This window comes from Alligator mississippiensis, chromosome 1 (genome assembly GCF_030867095.1).
Source record: "Alligator mississippiensis isolate rAllMis1 chromosome 1, rAllMis1, whole genome shotgun sequence".
In the NCBI taxonomy this organism is placed as follows: Eukaryota; Metazoa; Chordata; order Crocodylia; family Alligatoridae; genus Alligator; species Alligator mississippiensis.
Genome location: NC_081824.1, coordinates 249,776,301 through 249,795,148, shown reverse-complemented (window position 1 = coordinate 249,795,148; position 18,848 = coordinate 249,776,301). Strand labels below are relative to the sequence as shown.

General features: G+C 46.6%; 1 protein-coding gene across 4 annotated transcripts in view; it reads left to right on the top strand.

Annotated features, from left to right (window-relative positions):
- The window catches only part of LSAMP (limbic system associated membrane protein), a 1,444,497-nt gene that overhangs the window by 986,009 nt on the left and 439,640 nt on the right, over positions 1 to 18,848 (top strand). The gene's annotated exons all lie outside the window — the stretch shown is intronic.

Here is an 18,848-nt window from a genome sequence, read left to right as displayed (position 1 = left end):
ATCCGTGGACAAATCGCAAGGGGTCCAGCTGTGCTTGCCAGATGTTCTTTCGATTTCTCCTAGTACTTCATTGTGATCCTATGCAAAAACTTTATCCTTTGTCTTCCCCAAACTCTGACACAGTGTCCTTTTGGAAGCCCTGACTTGGATTTTTAGGTTTGGTGCATGGGGTTGTTTAGTTGGTGGGCTAGGGAAGGAAAAAAGGTAACAGCTCTGATGGGTGATGTCTATGTTGGCTGTCTTGGTTTCCTTGCAGTCACCAAGGAAATGGGTGTATACTCTGCCTGAATGAATTGCTCTCAGGAGGATGACTTTCCACGTGAAGAATTGTTTGCTGATGTGGCGCAGAGTAGAGATTCTCTTATCATGATACTAGGGTTGCGAGGGTCTGTCCTAGCCTGTTCTAGGTTTTATTTAACCCAATGTCCGAAGTAGCTGAAAAAAACTGAAACAAACTGTATCCCATGGCTCCTTGTCAAAGTCTACTTTACCCATCTTACATAGAATAACTTCCCTCTTTGAAAGAAAATATTGTGTGTGTGTGTGTGTGTGTGTGTGTGTGTGAAAGAGAGAGAGAGAACGTGTGCGTCACAGGCACTCTATATTATGGCAATAAAACTACTGGACACGATTTAAAATAAGCCTGTAATCTGTATGAGAAGCAGATAGTGCACAAACCCTGGAGCATCTAGGGAGTAATTCCTTTGCAAAGCTAACAACACCGGCAAAGTTTTCTTTCTCTTCTTTGGAAATAAATCCTGCTAAATGTCACTGAACGGCCTGCTACATGATCCCCCATGCTCTGCCTATCTCCATGTAGAAATGCTGGGGTCTGTACATCTGGGAGAGGGGAGAAGAATGTGGGGGAAGAGAGGAGGGGTGTGTGTATGTGTGTGTGTGCGTGCACGCACGTGTGTGTGTGCGTGCACGCACGTGTGTGTGTGCGTGTGTGACAGAGAGAGAGAGGGAGTGCGCGTACCTTCCTTTTCTCCTTTCCTATATGCTGGGTTGTTCTGATCCTGGAACATCCTTTTCAGCAGCTTCCATTCCCCAGCTCTCCAGACTTGTTAACTTGCATGTAAGATTTATCCACATGGAGTAATAGGATTTACAGAGTAATTCATCTGCCTCGCGTCGGTGATGGAAGGGTTTAGATGCGACATGGAAAACACCTAACAACAAGTGCTACCTCTGACTCCAGGCTCCTTGGACTCTGTGGGGATTCAGATATTACATTAACCCTTTCCTGCAGAGCTCCCAGCCAGTTTCTCTGCTCCCAATTTCTAAAGGCAGGTTAATTCCATTGGTCTCCTATTTTGAGGGACAGTCTAGGAAGGCCATGTGCTTGGATGTGCTCCCTATAAATGGCAGCATTTGAGTCGTTCAGCTCACTTGCCCAGAGGTCACTGGAACTTGATTTCCCACTTAACCTTGCAGCCCCGGAGTTTATCTAGCTGCCTTGTGTTAAAACAGCTTTGGCAGTGGAGGAAGCTGCAGGCACGGCAGAGGGGGTGTTGCTCCATGCTGTGTGTGAGGGTTTGTTAGGGATGTGAAGGAGGCTGCCTGCAAGAATGTTTTTTATGTGCACGAGGGACTGCGTAGCTGCACGTGTGATGTGAAGCACTGAAATAAAATATCTGAATGAGGTGATCCAGCTGTGTGAGCCAGATGTTCACTCAATTACCTGCTCACAAAGAGCCCCACACCTCCAAACATCATGCCTGTGCCCCAAGCAATACTTTGTTCCCACCTAGATGAATTTCTGTCAGAAGTGATTGCCAGCCGAGCACATGCGTTCATTTTCTCAGCTGACCTTCTAAGGCTCTTGAAAAGGATCTGACAGGGTGGTTTTGTTTCCTCATGGAGAACTCTCTTTTTCCTCTTTCTCTCTTTTTCCTGGGACCAGTCTTTGGAAGCCTCACTGTCATTTCAGCTGTGGCATTTCACTCCCTGCTTCTGAAGGCAGGCCACATCCTTGGTTTGGAGGAGGTGGGGTTACCATTTGGGGCTGAGATAGGGAAAATCACTTTTATCCACTGACCACTAGTCTTTGCAATCCAGGATGACTTTTCATTCTCATGGCATTAACACAAGGGTGTTTGTGACTGTTTGCCTCCCCCCTTACTCCTCTATGGAATGCTTTGTTTTGAGAGATCTTCATGCTGGTGGCGGTCTCCCCTGTGTCATTAACTTAAACATCTCCCACTATTATACTCTCACTGGTGGAGCTTTATCAATGGTGACACAAACCATCCACCAGCCTTTATACCATCTAACCCTGCTCAGCACAGATGTATAACTGCGCAGTGCGGCAAGTAAGAAACTTTCATGTAGAAGCCATTTCACCCTTCAGTCATGTGTGTCCACGTTTGGGGTGGAACATGGTGGCTATTTATCAACATGCAACAACTTCACCCAACTCAACTGAAAGGCAGTGATTAATAATAAAAAAGCGCATTGACGTTGCAGAGGGAATACGAGTGGAAAAATCTTCATAAAGTTCAGATGAGTTAGTGTTTGTACCTAATGCATATAATGTTATGTAACATAACTCCAAATATTGCATTCACGTAAAGTTGTGATTATAAATTATTCTGCACTCCACAAATGTCAGACAGTTTGGAGAGCTTTTTCTCACATGGGCATTTTTTGCATATGTAGTATTTTAAACGTGGCAAAAGAATTTTAGGCAGGTAGACAGAGAGAGAGAGAGAGCTAGCCACTTTCCATTTATAAGCCCAGTTTCCAACTCAAATAACCTTCTCCAGAAAGAAGCCTTTCTTTTGAAGTTTCATGTACTTTACGTCCTCTCAAGGTAGAATTGTTCTGCAAAGTTTGGAAAATCTCATAAAAAGGAACTTTAAAGCTCTGGCATTTAAAATATTCTCCTGCTGTTGACTTTTTAGAAATGTTCTTAACATTTTTGGCTCATCTCCTAAATGACCCAGCTTCAAATTTGATTCATTTGTTGGCCTTGCTGAAGGTCACTGGCTTTTAGTGTTTGTCATAAGGAAGTTAGCCAGAGAATTACAAAGATATATAATAATGAGAAAAGCTTGTGATAGAATGCACAGACAGTGCATAACCGTTGAGAGAAGGAGACAGAATAGTGCCAGGTAAGGCTATGGCAGGGGCCCTGGGAGCAGTGCAAAGTACTAGTGAAAGTCTATTGGTATGAAAACAGTCCATTTCTGCTCCCAAGGGAGACCATGGACCTAAATGACTATACTGTTTATCTGAGATTTTGTCAGTTCACAACAATTTGGGTTTTTTTTAACCTAGCTTCAGGAAGTGAAGTGTTCTCCATCTGTCTGTTTGTGCAGATGCCCGCGCGCTATGCTTGAGTTTTGTTTGTTCCGTGAATGACATGATAGAACATGCCTGAATCTTGCCTATAATATCCCATCAAAACTACCTTATTATAGGTTTTTGATATGTCATTTCCGTTGACTCTTTTTAAAAAGGAAGGGACAGCGAACTAGCAAGGCTTTTTCATGTTTCTTGGAATGTGCTGTCTCGTTATGTGCTTCATTTCTCAGTACAGACCTGGGGGCCCAGAAGTCTAGAGTCTTTAAACTGGGTTTGATATGCTCGTTCTTTGTGGACCTGTTATTTCACATTTTTGTGCCATAGCTTTGTCAGTACTCATCTGGTGGCTTTATCTGAGTATCTGTACAGGGCCTACTGCAATGGGCAGAGGCTTAGCAAGGCAGCTCTAAGCCCAGGGCAGCTAGAGATGCCTGGGGGAATGTGGACTACCGCCGTGCTGATTGTGGCGGTGTGATCAGTCATTGCTGTGCTGGTGAGATTTTTGTGCCCTCTCAACAAGGTAGCACTTTGGGCTACTGCCCTGGTCACCCTTCTACCTAGTTACACTACTGACAATAGGATCCCTGATCCATGAGCAGAGCCCATAGATGATGCTATAACACAAATGTATCGTCATCACCATTATCCTTATTAATATTACTATTATTACTGACAAAGGGCCCATTTTCGCTCTCACTGACATCTGTCACAGATATTACTGGGATTGCATGGATCTACTATAATTGAGGGCAGAATTCAGCCTCCATATGTTTCCCCAGAAGTGCTAAATATCAGAGTCCGCAATAACAGTTCCCACTTTTTCAAACTGCCATGCTCCTCTAGCTGTGCCTCATGGGCATCTCATTTAGAGACCGAATCAGGCCCAACCTCTGCTGCTAGGCTGGACCACACAGAGAGCTCAGGTATTACACCCACATCTTTGCATAGACTCCCACTACTGTCTTTACAGGCAAAGGTAGCAGGGAGTGTGCACTTGGTTCTTCCATTTCAGCCTATGGACATGGGAGGAAAGGTGCAGGGAATGAGGGATCACTTTGGCTTTGCTCACCCCAGTGTGCCAGTCAGTGCAGCTGAACCAGGGAATAGGGATACCATCATCTGCTGCTGGTCAGGGCCATGACTAAACCCTACCTGGAAGCAATATGGAAGGTAGAACAGGTGCTGTGCCTTACAGATACATGCTGGCCCTTCATCTAAGTTAGAAGGAAAAGGGCAACCTTGTCCATACTGCAGGATGGGACAAATGATGTGTGCACCGGGGATGAAATTCACCACTGCAAAGGTGAACCCCAAGGCTGAATGGTGCTTAAGCTCCCCTTGTGCACTATTTGGATAGCTTAGGTAGGACTTAAGGGTGACCCAGGTCCCACACAAAGCAGTTGTGCCCCCCTACTGTCAACACTTACCTATCATCTATGGACAAAGAGTTAACTCACTGTCCATAGACAACAGGTAAGTGTTGACAGTGCGGGGGAACAACTCTATGCCGTCGTCACCTCTCTCACTGCTGCCAGGTGTTGGCTTCAGCCAGGCTGCAGCCCAAACCCCCTGCTGTTGGCACAGAAATGTGGGGGTCACATGCCCCCTGTGCCCTCCCCACATGTCACCTATGTCTTTGTCATTTTTCAAGGCCCATTATATCATCAGCTGAGAGAAAAATGGCCCAAGTTCATCCCTGGTCAAACTCCATTCTAATTGGTTAAGCCAAGGTCAATCCAGAGAAGCTTTGTGCTGCCACCAGATCCATTCCTGAACCATGGTTGTCTGCAGAGTGCCTTTCACTTCCATTGACATCACAGGTAGTGGAGGCTTCCAGGTCACTCCCAGAAGAAGCTTAGCCTCTCTGAGAATGAGAATCTAGCTAAGCACAGAATTGGGCCTGTTGCTTTTGAGTTGTTCCAAGTGCCAAAATAAAATAAACTCAATTGTTGATCCACTGATTTCCACCCCAACAATCAGAAAAAAGAATTATACTGACCTATTGCCAAATATTTTGAAGAAACTCAATTTTGGGCTGATAATGTGGGTGGGAAATTTTAGCCCAGAGGTGAGTTAGTTTCAGAAGGTTATATGCGTGTCAAAAGACAGGCTACAATCAAATTTCCTGCAATAATCCTAGTGCTGTTAGTGTGATCCTGTAATATAGGCAATTTATGCAAACTCTATGTTCTTGGCTTTCCAATATTTTATTGATATTATACATTTGGAGCAAAGCAGGTGGATAAAGCTGCCTCTAGCAGAACAATAACAGTCACAGAGCATCAAAACAAAGTTTATGTCCTGTACAATCTGGATAAAAGAAAAGTAAAAGCTGTTGAGATTACAGTTATAATTAGCATATGATTTATAACAGGAAGCATTGAGCTGAGCTTTTTGTTTAGGAATAAATATAGGCATATTCAAAGGTGTAATGCGGCATAATAATACAGTGTTGCCAGCATAATCATAAGCATCATTAGTATTGCAGTAGTGCTTAAACACAGTAAGATCAGAGCTCCATTGTGTTAGGCGCTGCATGAATTTGAAAGATAAAAATCTCAGTGCCTGCAGGATTTGCAGTCTCTGAGACAAGATAAACACAAGACAGGAATGGAAAGAAAGGCAGAGAGAGGTGAAATGGCTCCTCCCAAGTCCCAAATAAGGTCTCAGACTAGAACCCAACTGAATACCCCAGTCACTAGCACATGCTACCTTTCAAATCATCAGTGCAACAAAACAATGAATACAGCAAACAAGCATTTTCAAAAGCATGCATTAATCTGCATTGTCAGGCAACTGACTGGAGGATCCATCTCATTTTCATTCTGTCTCATATATATGAATCTTTAGTTGTCAGGCTCTGAGTACAAATGCAGAGAGACACGAATATCTGGATCTGTACATACAGTTTTGTACTTCTGCTGATATCTTATATATTTTAACTACAGTATGAATAAACACACACACACTATTTCAAGGGACAGAAGACTTTGCCAAATGTACAGGCCTGGCAGCTGGTGGTGTCACTATATATATGATTCTCCTTACCAAACACGGTGGGTGGGTGGGTGTGTGGGTATGTGTGTTTTGCATGTGTACTGAATGGTAAGGGGAATCATATGTGTATCCTCAGAGGCTAGAGGCAGTACATAATTTATATATGCCCAGTGGTGATAGGAGCCATTGGGCCAGTGTCTCAGGCTACATAAATCACAAGGAAAATCTCAAGGGAAATTAAAAAGGGAAGTTTTGTGTGTGTGCATGTGTGTATATTTATATATCTGGTGTGCAAGAGTGTGTGCATGTATATATCTATGTCTATATCTATATATAGAGATATATACACACATATTCGCACACAGGATATCATATTTTATAGCACCATCTATATAACGTATGTTCGGGAAGGTGGAGGAGGAAAGGCTGCATCAGACTGCGTTGCTTTAACCTACTCCCCTGAGTCTGCACAAACACTTCAGTTTGCAGCAAAGCACTGTATCTTTTCCCATTTAGTTAACATTAAAATTTATATAGCCCTGTGAGTTACCTGGAGGGTCTCTGAGCCCACACCTCCTCCCCTCCTTTCCTCAGCAGGTCAGAAGGAAAGACCTGGCCTTGAATTAACATGCAGTTCCTGGGATTTCTGATGGCTAGCTATAATCGTTCAAACTATATACTGAACAAACTTGTTCTTGAAAGCCAGCTGTGTAAGTCTCTGCTTCTGAGACAGTTGAACGGGACCAATTCCTATCTGATGTAACAGCAATGGCTGCAGTGGGCTTGCTCCTGGGAAGGATTTATCCTTCCTTATGTAAGGTACTCTACCTTCCTGTTATCAGTTCAGACTTTGGAATATCACATTTGTGGTTGTTGGAAGTTTGTCAAATGTGCGTGCATTTCAGTGGCCTGTGCATGTATTTTTGCATATCTCTATTTTTAGCTGTATGCATGTGTGCATATCTGGTTTTGTGCATACATGCAGGAGATGCTAAACTATGACCTCTTAAGGCTTGTCTAGGTTTCTGATCAGAAGCAAATGGTTGGGACATAATTCCTGGTGGGAGTCCCAGATGCAACATGATGGCATTAAAGACATGCTCTTTGTCTCTCTTCCTGGTTTAACCCCTCACCTGTGATCTTGGGTATGTCCTTTGCTATACCAGTGTCTCTGTGCAGCTGTGACAAGGATTGGTTCTTTCACATGACTGCTCACTGGGATCAGTGCGGTTAACATGGCACTAAACCTGATCCACATGGCACCTTACGGCTACATCTCTGTCACTGGTTAAAGTCACACTCCTAGGGTGGAGTCAGGTTAGCAAGAACTCCAGGAAACTAGGAAAGCCATCACCTGGCTGGTGAACGGGACAGGCGCAACGTGCTCAAGCAGTTCTCGTCTGCTCTGTTTCTGAGATCCCAAACTACCCCTTGGGGCAGCTGTGTTGGAAGGCACCTGGCACCAGGCCTGGCACCACGACTCTCCTCAGCACGGTTAAAGCTCAGTTCTGCTGCCCCTTGTTGTTTATAAATGGTGACGTTTAGGTGGACGTAGGTCAGTGCTTTACATGTCTGGGAGCAGTGCTCTGCAGGAACCTCATCGTGGCTGTGTGGCACCTAACTCAGTCCTGGTCTTTTCCCCCCTGTCCTGTTCTGCACCTCCACGCTTGGGGTGAGGGAGACCATGACTCAGAACTCTGTGTCCGTTCACTTTCTTCCCTTGCAGAGCAAACAAAACCCATGTTGAAATCCACTGGCAGGCAGCATCCATGGCTTTGAATAGTAAATACAAATCTCCCTCTTTCTCCCTCCCTCTCCCTCTCTTTCTCTGCCTCTCTGTTATTAAGCTGACAGGCACTTAGCCAATTACCCAGTCGTTGTCTCAGCTGTATTTATGGTGGAGAGAGAGGCAGCACACACAGCTCCTCTCTTTGGGGCTTCAGCTGTGTTTCCCTTGTGTGCTGTAGCATTTTCCCTTGCTCATGTGAGCAGACTGAGGAAAGAAACCTGTGAAGGGGGTGAGAGAGGAAAGGGGGAAAGTGGAGGGAGGAGGTCAGAGTGCTGCTACCCTAAACTCACCGCATGCTGAGGCTTTACTTCCTTGCTATTGCCCGTATGTTCCAAGTGGGCAGAACGCTTTTGTTGCATAGGAACACGATGTATGTGGAGCATAGTGATTGTGGCTACCCAGTAGCTTGCTTTGGCTATCACACAGGATTAGGAGCCTGGAACTGTGCAGTGGCACACTGTGAATATATGATTCAAAGCTAAGGGACTGTGCCTATTTAGCAATACAGCATGGATATATACCTCAGGGCTAAGGGTCCACGGCTGCTCAGAAACACAGGATGACCATATACATATAGATATACGTATGTATGTATGTATGTATACACACATATTCACACACACGCACATGTACATAGACATATACATAGACATATTCCTGTGCATAGAACACACAGCCTGTGGTTCAGTGCCTGCCCTTGAAGTGTTGGAGCTCAAGCAAATAGCACAGAAAGTGTTCTGTGAATATTTTCATGAATTTCAAAATGAATCTGCTTTGGCTGCAGCTGGGCTGCTTTTGTATGTGTGCATTCCTCCCCTTCGCCTTCCCCCATGAATATCTAAGCGTCTGAGTTTTACTTGCACTGATATTCATGGAAAGCAAATTTTAAACAGACCAATAGATAAAGTAACAAGACTCTGGCTGCACCCTCTGCAGCTGGGACTCCGTGTACATATGCTCATACACACACATACCCAATTACTTTGTGTCCATGGCTGGTAATGACATTGACTATTGAATGCAATGGGCTTTGATATATTTCATCGAGGACAAGCCGCAATGGGACATTTGGTTCCTACAAATTCTCGCCAGAGCCCTGGCACAAAGATGGTTGAACAAGCCAGATGTGGATCTGATCACAGCTTGAACATTACTTTATATGAAGGCAACAAGGAAAATTTCCTTTTAACTCAGTGCCCAGCCAGTCAGTCTTACAGTTGCCTCTTGTTTCTAGGAATGATGCCTTAGGCAAGGTCTATGCAATTGAAGGAAATGAAGATTAGACGTGTTTTAAAATTTTGATCTCTTTCCTCTCCCCAGACTGCTCCTTCACCATGAGAGAGACAAAGCCCTTGCAACTTCCTCACACTATCCTCCTGATAATAATGGAAACCAGTGGGAAGCCTGTGAAAGCCAATGGGTAATCTTCCATTGACTTCACTGATCTGGTGAACCAGTGCCAGTTCTTCCACTCCTCCAATCAGGGAAAAAGAAAAGCATAGGACTTGCATGACCAATTACAGCTGAGCCGAGGGTGACTTTAAGAAAGCATTTGCAAGCCCTTTAGTGAATTCAGGTGGACAACCAATTTGAGCAAATTGCCGTCTGCTCACAGATGTCCTGCCTGCACAAAAAGAAGCAGAGTTCAATGAGCAATTACCCCCTGCAAATTCTCTGATCTGCTTGGTTAAATATAACGCAGAAGTTGAGGTCAGTAGCTGCTCCCATCCCTCGGGGAAGAACTCAGGGCTAGAGTCAGCTGGCTTAGTCATTAATTAGTGGCATTGCATAGTGCCCAGCAGCAGGGGCTGGCATGAGTCCCCACTCCCCCACTGGTAGGGGGCACATGTGAGACACAGTTTGGTGGCATTTGGTACCCATCTCAGGACAGATGGGTTTCTTACTGGCTCTTGGAGGTTGAAAGGTGGGAAGGTTGGAAGTTCCCAGGGCCAGGGTTGTGGGTGGAGAAGGTGGGGTGGGACAGCTCAGACCCCCTCCCTGTTTCCATCTGCCATGCCGTTGCTTATTTAAGAGAGATGTTCCTGCTGCAGTCCCCTGCTGTGTCTCAGACATTCTCTTCCCTGCTGGTTCCCTTGGTCAGCCCCAACCATCTTTTCTAGCTGCCAGTGCTCTTGCTCGAGCTGTGATTCCGCACAGCAGGTCAAGGACCTTTCACCCTAGGAGACCTATCCACAGGGCTACATCCCTCTCCCCCCATAGGAACATCAGCTTATTTCTGTACTCATTTTAGGGTATGTTGACTGAGTTTAGGATTCAGTCATTTCTCTTCCAAACCTTCTTCCCAGCCTGCAGACTTCCCAAAGGGTTGTGCACTGCCGCTACAGGCTGTCCTAGTGCAAATGGGAGGCAGCACATTGATTTCCAGATCCCCTCAAACCACACATGGAGAAGAGTGCACACATGAACATAAGCACCAGCATGTGCATAAGCATGAGCATACACATAAGCCTGTGTCTAATTCCAGGATTATATGACGATCTAATTTAAAGCAGTATTAACTATAGTTCAAATACTTCTTATGAAGTTAGGGGATTGCTTGCATTTTGCTAATTAAGGCTCTCATCCCATAAACACCTTTGCATATATGTAGCCCAGTATACTGCAGATAATTGACTTCACTGGGACTATTCACGTGAATGAAGGATCGTGGGATCAGAGCCTTAATAAATCTATGCTACTTATATTCACCTTGTCCCTTACTTACTCATAATTTGTCAGCCAGTTTTCTGAAACCAAGTAATAGGCCATGTGCTGACTAAGGTTTAGGAGAGGTTGGTGGTAGCAGCTTTGTGTTCATATTCCATATATAAAAACTGCATAATTTGATTGTCTCCCTTCACTGCACTCTTCCTGTGCTAACTCCTGGTATACTGTGAGCTTCCAGGGCAAAGTCTATGGCTTTCTGAGGTTACATGTGTATGGACAGTGCCCACAGTAGGCACTGCATGTGTGCACCAAAGATAATTAATCAGATGCTGTTGGGAAGGGGAGGGGACTTAACTGCTGCTGTGTCCTTTATAACTATCTACATTGAGTGCTGCCACTCCCAGGGGCCCATTTTCCCTGAAAAAAGATTTAAGGAGAAGATTCCTCTCCCTCACAAAAACAGCCACAAAACCTCTGGTCTCAGAGCTGTGCCTGCAATGAACTTTAGTGCATTTCCCTCCTTGAAGGCTCAGGACAAGCATAGTGGCTTCTTAACCTGGCAAGGGAAATACTATGCATCTGTGTCCAAGAATTCAATTTTCCTGAACCGCATCGCAGGATAACTGCTCTTCCGCCGTGGTTCAGTACCCACTGATGTGCAGCAGCTTTAAGCAGTTTATGGAAATGGGAGTCTCCTCACTTGCTTGCTCTAAAGGCCTTATGGTTAAGGGCAAGCAAAACTCGGGGGATCCGAACCCCAAGCCTCCGAGCTTGGGCCTACAAGTAGGATGCTCGCCAAAGGTTTCAGAAACATCTGAAGCCCCAGGTGCAAGTGGAGAATGTTTGCTGGTAGTCAGGCCACTTCTGTTTCTGGACTCTTGGATTTGGAATTAGTTTTGGCTAATTTGGCCTCGGACACAAATTAAATTAAAAAAAAAAAAAATTCCCTCCTGACAAACTTGTCCTGTGCTCCCAGCAGGGCAGGAGAAAGAAGGGGATGTGCAGAGGTCTGTCTGCTAAGGAAGGAAAGACAAAACTATAATAGAAGATCCCTCCCAGCACTCACCCCATACCCAGTCAGGCCAGTTCCCCCATCCAGCCTGCATCCTGGCCTGATAAAGTCAGCAGTCATCTTCTTTTTCACCTCCCTTGTCTCTCTTCTCCTTTCTGGGTCTCAGCCTACCTCCCCTCACTTATTCTCACCTTTTCCCACTCTCTTCCTTCTCCCCCCTTTGACCAGTTAAGCCAATTTGAACTTCCCTCCCTTCTTCCCCCTCACCTAAATAACCAGGATGGAGGGGAGAGAAGGGAACACTAGCCTGAGAGCTGCAATGGTACCCTGTACCATGCTGGCTCTCAGTAGAGATGACTGCTCAATCAGGGCTTTGTGTTTGGCCAGGGCCTGCTGAGTGTCCCCAGCATATTTATTTTCTGTGGCTGAGCTGAATGCCTGGTGCCTCTTTGTTCTGACAGCTTGTATGAAGAGGGGTTGGGGGTGGGAAGAGAGGGTCTAGGAGCCCATCCCTCCCATAAAGCTCTCTCTTTTCCCAGCTGGAATGTGCCCGGATGCCTCTTACATTCCATTGCTCCAGGCTCTGCCTCTCCATCCTCCCTCTCTCTTACTCTTAATTGGATCTCAAGTTGAAATTAGAGGGGAGGAGAGTCTGGTTTGTTAATGGAGTGGGCGCAGGCTGCAGCCAAGGCTGGAAGCATATAATCAGAGCCTCCAGGCTGCTGTGGGCAGGGGGAACAAGTGGAGCCAAGTGCTCCCTTGAACCCCTGGGGTTTTCCTGATGGGAGCTGAAGCAGGATAGGTGAGACCTTCTCCTTCTAGGGGGAGAGTCTCAGGCAGTCTCCTGAGAGGGAGATCTCATGCAGCATCACTGGTGTGGGGCAGATTGCACAGGGTAGCTCCTACTTTTACTGATGTTGAGAGGCAGAGCTGCTGATAGGGAGGAGGGAGGCATTGAAAAACACAGTGAAGTTGCTCCCTGAACAGCAGTGGCCAAAGGGATTCTGCACTCAAGGCACTATGTTGTCAGCCCCTTAATGCAAGCAGAAGGCATTTAGCCACTGACCTACAAACACCCTGGAAGGGATTTTGAGATTGGCATGCTGTAATTAGGAGCAGAAGGTGCTGCAGGCAACCTACCTGGGGTCCCCTTCCTATCACAGTATTAAACCTCATTTCCCTTCTCTAGCTCACTGTCAAATTAGCTCTTTGCCTGTCTACCAGCCACCCCCTCTTCCCTGCTTCCCCAGGGAACTAAACAGTTCTGTGCACTGCGATATCTGTAGCTCAGAGATGAAGGTCCATGTAGGCTTTTGGGTCATGTAAATTATCTGGCTTTATAGTGGTAGCACTGGGGTGATGTTGTAGCCATGATGGTCAAGGAAAAATACAGAGGGCAAGGATCTTTCTGAGTCATATCTGTTATTGGGCCAACTGTATAGGAGGGAGGGACACAGACAAGCCTTTGGGTACCACATACCCCTTCTGAGTGGTACCTGAAAGATTGTTGGTGTCCCTCTCAGGTATGCAGTTGGCCCAATAAAAGATATCACCCACAAAGATCCTTGGATCTGGCTTAATAGTGGCATTATTTCCTTTTCCCTCCTGCTCACTGGTTTCTGGTATTGGCAGCTAGTCAGAGGTGTGCATGTCCAGCCATTAGGAGAGTGTGTCCCCAAACCCAGGAACTAGTGCAACATCTTTCTCAGCTTCCTCCCCACCTGTGACTGGCAGCACTGTTTTAATCTCTGGGCCAGATGGGCTAAAGACCTGTGTGGCATTGCTAGCAGTACTGGTACTTAACCTTTCATATATTTGTAATACTTTTTCATTTGTCAATCTCAAAGAGTCAGGAGCAGCAGGTTTCTGTCAAAAAGAGAAGGAGAAAAAAGGAGATACAAAGGTTTTCACAGCACTTTCCCTTTTCTTTGTGGTTAAGGCTGTCTTGTATTCTGCTGTGGCCGCATAGGACTTTGGGAAAACAGGGCTGGAAGGGACCCCACAAGGTCGTCTCGTCCAGCCCTCTACTCAAGGCAGGTTCATCCCTGACTAAGCCGCCCCAGTCAAGTGTCTGTCCAATCTGCTTTTGAAGATTTCCAGGGATGGAAATCTTACAACTTATCTAGATAGCCCATTCCATTGCTTGGCCACCCTCATAGTCAGTTCAGACAGGAGAATTAAGGGACCTACTTCCAAAACGTCACATGATGTCGAGAATTGTCACCTCATGATGCAGTCTAACATGTTCTATTGATGCAGTATCACATCCCACATCTCCCTGGCATGATTTTAGCAGCAAATGAGGTGGTATTTCCACATACCTGTTAGAGGTACATCCCACAAATGCAGTGCTGTGAGGGTCAGAGCCAGTCCTACTCTGTGAACATGTATGGCATGAAGCTTTCTATGCCCCTTGCCTGACAGAGGACTGGGTTAGTAGTATGTGCCGCAGGATGGGACTGAGGGGGATCCTTGCAAGTAGTGCAAGTTGCAGCTGACAGCAAGCCAGGAAACTTTCTGGACTGAGAGAGAGGGAGAGAGAGAGAGAGACCATGTTTTGGGAAGCGCTGGCACTAAGGCCTAAAGTGACCGGGGCCCAAAGGGAAGCTGGTGAAGTGACAACCAGGACAGGAAACTTGGGGAGCTGACACATACCGAAAGCCCTGCCAGGTGGGGAGACTTTGCCGTAGGATTCAGGCAGGTGTAAGATATTTTAATTCCCAAATGAACTCTTTTCTTCCATCAAGGCATGCCAGGGGAGTAGGACTGGGAGATTTCTGAGCCGGGCAGGGCAGCAGGACTGACTGTAATCAGTGGAGGAGCGCCTTCCCCAGTCTTCTGCCACAGTGAGCTAGGAGAGAGTGTACAGGAAGGAACCGTGTCCAGGGGAGAATGGAAGGGAGGGTTTGTCCAAGGGGTCTGCTTCAGAGTGTGGATGGATCTGGGTCTCCTCACCTTTAGTCTGTCTCTGGCTGAATAGGCCCTGGGGCTGTGGGCTAGCCCCGCCAGGCAGGATGCGAGAGGCTGTCTCCATTGCTTGCCCATTGTCCACCCTCATCCTGTCTCCGCTGCGTGTCTTCTTGTCAGCATTTCTCTTCAGTGGATCGATGCGTCCCTGGCTCATCCCAGTGATTTTTAAGCAGAGAGAGAAACTTCCTCTTGGCAAGTGAGAGATAATCAAGCTGAATATTACCCAGCTCTGAAGTGCAGGCAGTCCATGACCAGAGCCAAAGTCAATATCTTGGCAGATGCTGCCTCACATTGAATTATCTCCCTTCTGCTGGGGTAGGGTGGGTGGCCTAAAAGCAGCCCCATCACCTAGCCAGTGAGTGGCAGCCCCATCACCTAGCCAGATCCCAAAGCGTTTGCAGGCTGTTTGAGCTGGAGAAGCTGATTATTCAAGATCCGCCATTTCTGGGGCCAGCGTGCCCTGTCCTCCTGCCTCATGTTCATGCTGGTGTCACCTCTTGTGCTGAGCCAGGCCTTGGGGAAATGGCCCTGGATCCAGCTGCCTGTGCTGAGCAGCTTCATTTGCTGGCTTAATGGAGCAAGAAAACAATAGTCTTCATTGCTGCTGGCTCATGGGTGGGAGGGAAAGAATGGGACAGGAGGTAGCTCCTTGCAGATAGGAAAAGTGGAGGAGGGGAATCATCCTAGACAGAAGATGGGGGAGAAAATGAGGATTTATTCCAGACACGAGACTTAGGGGTAGGACTAGGAGGCGTGGGGGAGGACTTGTCCCAGAGAGGAAAACAAGTAAGGAATGGAAACTTCTCTCAGACCAGAAGCTCCAGTGGCAGAGGAGGGGGCTTCATAGACTGAAGTCTGGGGGAGGGGGTCCTCAACCAGCTAGAGCACTCATGGAGGGAGGGAGAAGGGGTTGTTCCCAGATGTGGCAGCTGCTTCCAGATAAGAGAGAAATGGGGGAGGGTGGCAAGCTGGTTCTACTCTCAGACCCCACCTGGAGGAGGCAGGGGGCTGAGGGAGGCTGGGATTTCTGCAGGCCAAGCAAAGGTGGTGGGTTGTTTGTGCCATGCAACCTATATAAAGTTCCCATTCCCAGATCTCCAACATAATGCTCTCTCTGTTTTCCAAATCTCTTAGCTTTCCCTTGAGTCTGAGAAGTCTAGGCCTAGCTCCGGCAGGAAGGGGCCTCCAAAGGAGTATCCAGGGGGCTTTGCAACAACAAAACTAAAGAGAAACCATCTGTTTAAGATCACATAACCAGGCTTAGTGTAAAAATCCCTTCTTCTTTGGTCGCATGCCCCTCCCATCCCTGCCCTTTTCATTACTCCAGCACAGCTGGAGCCCACCACAACTTCTCTCAGCCCCCCATGGCCTTCCCACTTTGCTTCCTATTCTCATTCTGCAGCAGTCAGCATTGCATGTGTGTGCATGCACATGTGTGCGCGCACACACACATACACACATGGGTGTGCAGTAGATGCACGGAGTTGGCAGTCTCCCTGAGGGCTAGGGCAGATGCTACTTGTCTGCATGCCCAGTTGGAGACAAGATAGATGGTTTCTAAACAGAAGGCTTCATTATAAATAGCGGCAACAAACTTGTGTATTAGGAAAATCTTTTCCCCATTGCACTTCCTCTCCCTCCTCCCAGGACTTCTATGAGGAGGTCTGTATCATAGCAGGTGAGTTGTATCTGGCTTATTTGATGCATAGGGTCAATATGGGCTTGATGCCCATGGAGCAACAGTTAGCTTCCACTGTTATTAGGGGGAGCTATTGGGTACATGTCAATTGATTTCAGGGGTTACTTGTGTCTGGAACCTCTGGAGGTTTGATTCTCAATCTAGGCCACAAGTGGACCGAGTTTGTTGAGCCTTTATTCTCAATTTATTCCATTCTGCATATTCTCACCATAGAAATGCTCCCACTTGGTTGTGAGTGGCAGCTTCCATTCAAGAACAGCTCAGAGACACTGAGATAAGAAAATCAGTTGGGAATCAGCATGCAGGTGCCTGAGCAGAGAGGAATATATTAGGTAAGGGGGAAGGAAGCAGGACTGGAGTAGCAGGGGATGCGGTAGGGCAGGAGTGATGGGCATGGTCAGAGCTATGGAAACCAAAGGGATTGGAATAGTAGTGTATATAGCCTCGTGTAGGCATTATACCTGGCTCTGCAATACTGGTCTCTAGGCTGACCATATCAGTCCTAGTAAAGCTGTAAAATTCACCTAAAAGGAAATAAATATATCCCCACAAATGTAAGTGCTGGCTATGATTCTGCCACAGAAGAACAGGCAGGTGAAGGTGAAGGAAACATTCTTAAAAGAGACTAATGTACTTTCCAGGATTGGATGCGTCTTCCCGTCCCGCTGAGTTTGATTTACTGCTAGAGTAATACACACAATGCAGAGGAGCAAAAGGCAAGCTGATTACAGGCACAGTCTCTTCCCCATTCCCAGACAGCACGCAGAGATTAGCATGTGAAAGCCTGTGGGGAGAGGAAGCCCTTTCCATTTTCCTGGCTGAGACCAGGAGCCATCTTGCTGGGGGAAGCCAAGGCCTCGCCTGGCTCTGTGGGAGTTCCACCTTGAGTTGCCCATGCCGCTGCTGGGATTTTCCTTTGCATCAGCAAACATCTCCGAATTTAGGATTTGAGGTGACAAGTTTTGCTTGGATGGTCTTCTCCCTGAAAGAGGGGCCTTGGTGGCCTCTGCACTACATCATTGAAGTGAAATCTATGCACATGAGGGCTGAGGAGGGCCACAGACCATACTGAAAGGCTGTATATTCATCACCTGAGGAGTGCATGCCAGTAGCCACATGCCACAGTGCATACTGAACTCCTAGTGCACTATGCATTACATGGGAACAAAGCACTGAAAGGGACCTCCTGGGTCATTAAGTTCAGTCCATTGTGTTCACAGGCAACCTTTGACCTAAGGAATCCTCCAGACTGATAATTTAAACCCTCACCTACATTTCTCCTTGCGTCTTGAGTCATTTTCCTCTCCTTTATCTGTTTTCAGGTTTATTATAATCATTACAATAATTACCATCACAGCTGCTGCTATTATTATTATTATCATCATCATCGTCATCATCTTTGCTGAGTTACCTGGATCCTTTTGCAGAGATGAAGCTGCTTTATGGAAATTCCATGTTGTGCCCTCTTCTTGTTAATGCCTATACAGGTTCCTGTTTCATTTGCTGCAGCTTAAATTGATGTTCATTGGAAAATTAAAGTATTAACCTATACGAGAAGACTGTCCAGCTGTGTCAGCATAAGTTCTGTGTAATAATACGTGGAATGGCTCTGAGGTTGTATAGTTGTCTTGCTGCCCTGACTATCCAGTGCTCTAAGCACTACTATGAATTCTGTCAGTGAGTTAGGACACTATTGCTATCTCCCTTTTGCTGAGAGGAGACTCAGTGGATGACGTGGCTCAGCAAGGCTTTAGCTGAGCAGGAATGCAATGCATGAACCTGACTCTCAGCACTCCTTCCTGAAAGCAGGAATCACAACTCATGGGATCTTCCCCTCTTGAGCTACTGATGTTCTCTGAGGGGCAGTGCCATCCTTCTGGTTGCCTTTGCTCCCTGTTCCCAGTGGGATCGCTGCCTGCCCCCTGGCCAAAACCCAAACCCAAATCAGGTCAGATTTCCTCTTGATACAGAGCTTCCTTACAAACATGAAACTCAGACTATGGTTGCCAAGAGTTTTTCACTGTGGGGTTCAGTTCCAGGGACACAAACTTTATTCAAAGCTGTGAAGCTTGGCAGAGGCTCATCTCATTTGATGCCCATGAACAGAGGCATAACAACCACGGTCTGCATCCTGCACAGCAACAGTGGCAGAGGCCAAGTCATCTGTGGTGGCTGAGCCAGCAGCAGCGGTGGCTGCCATTTTGCGCCCCCTCTAAGTGGGTGCCTGTAGCTGGTGTTCCAGTTGCCCACCCTTCCCCTCATTATGCTATAGCCATTGAGAAAATCACATTAATCTCCTTGCGCTACCGTTTTTTTCTGTGTGCAGCTTGGAGATCTTGATTCTGATCCTCTTTATTAGAGCACATTATCAAACACCTGACCCCATAGGCTGGAGGAGGTGTGCA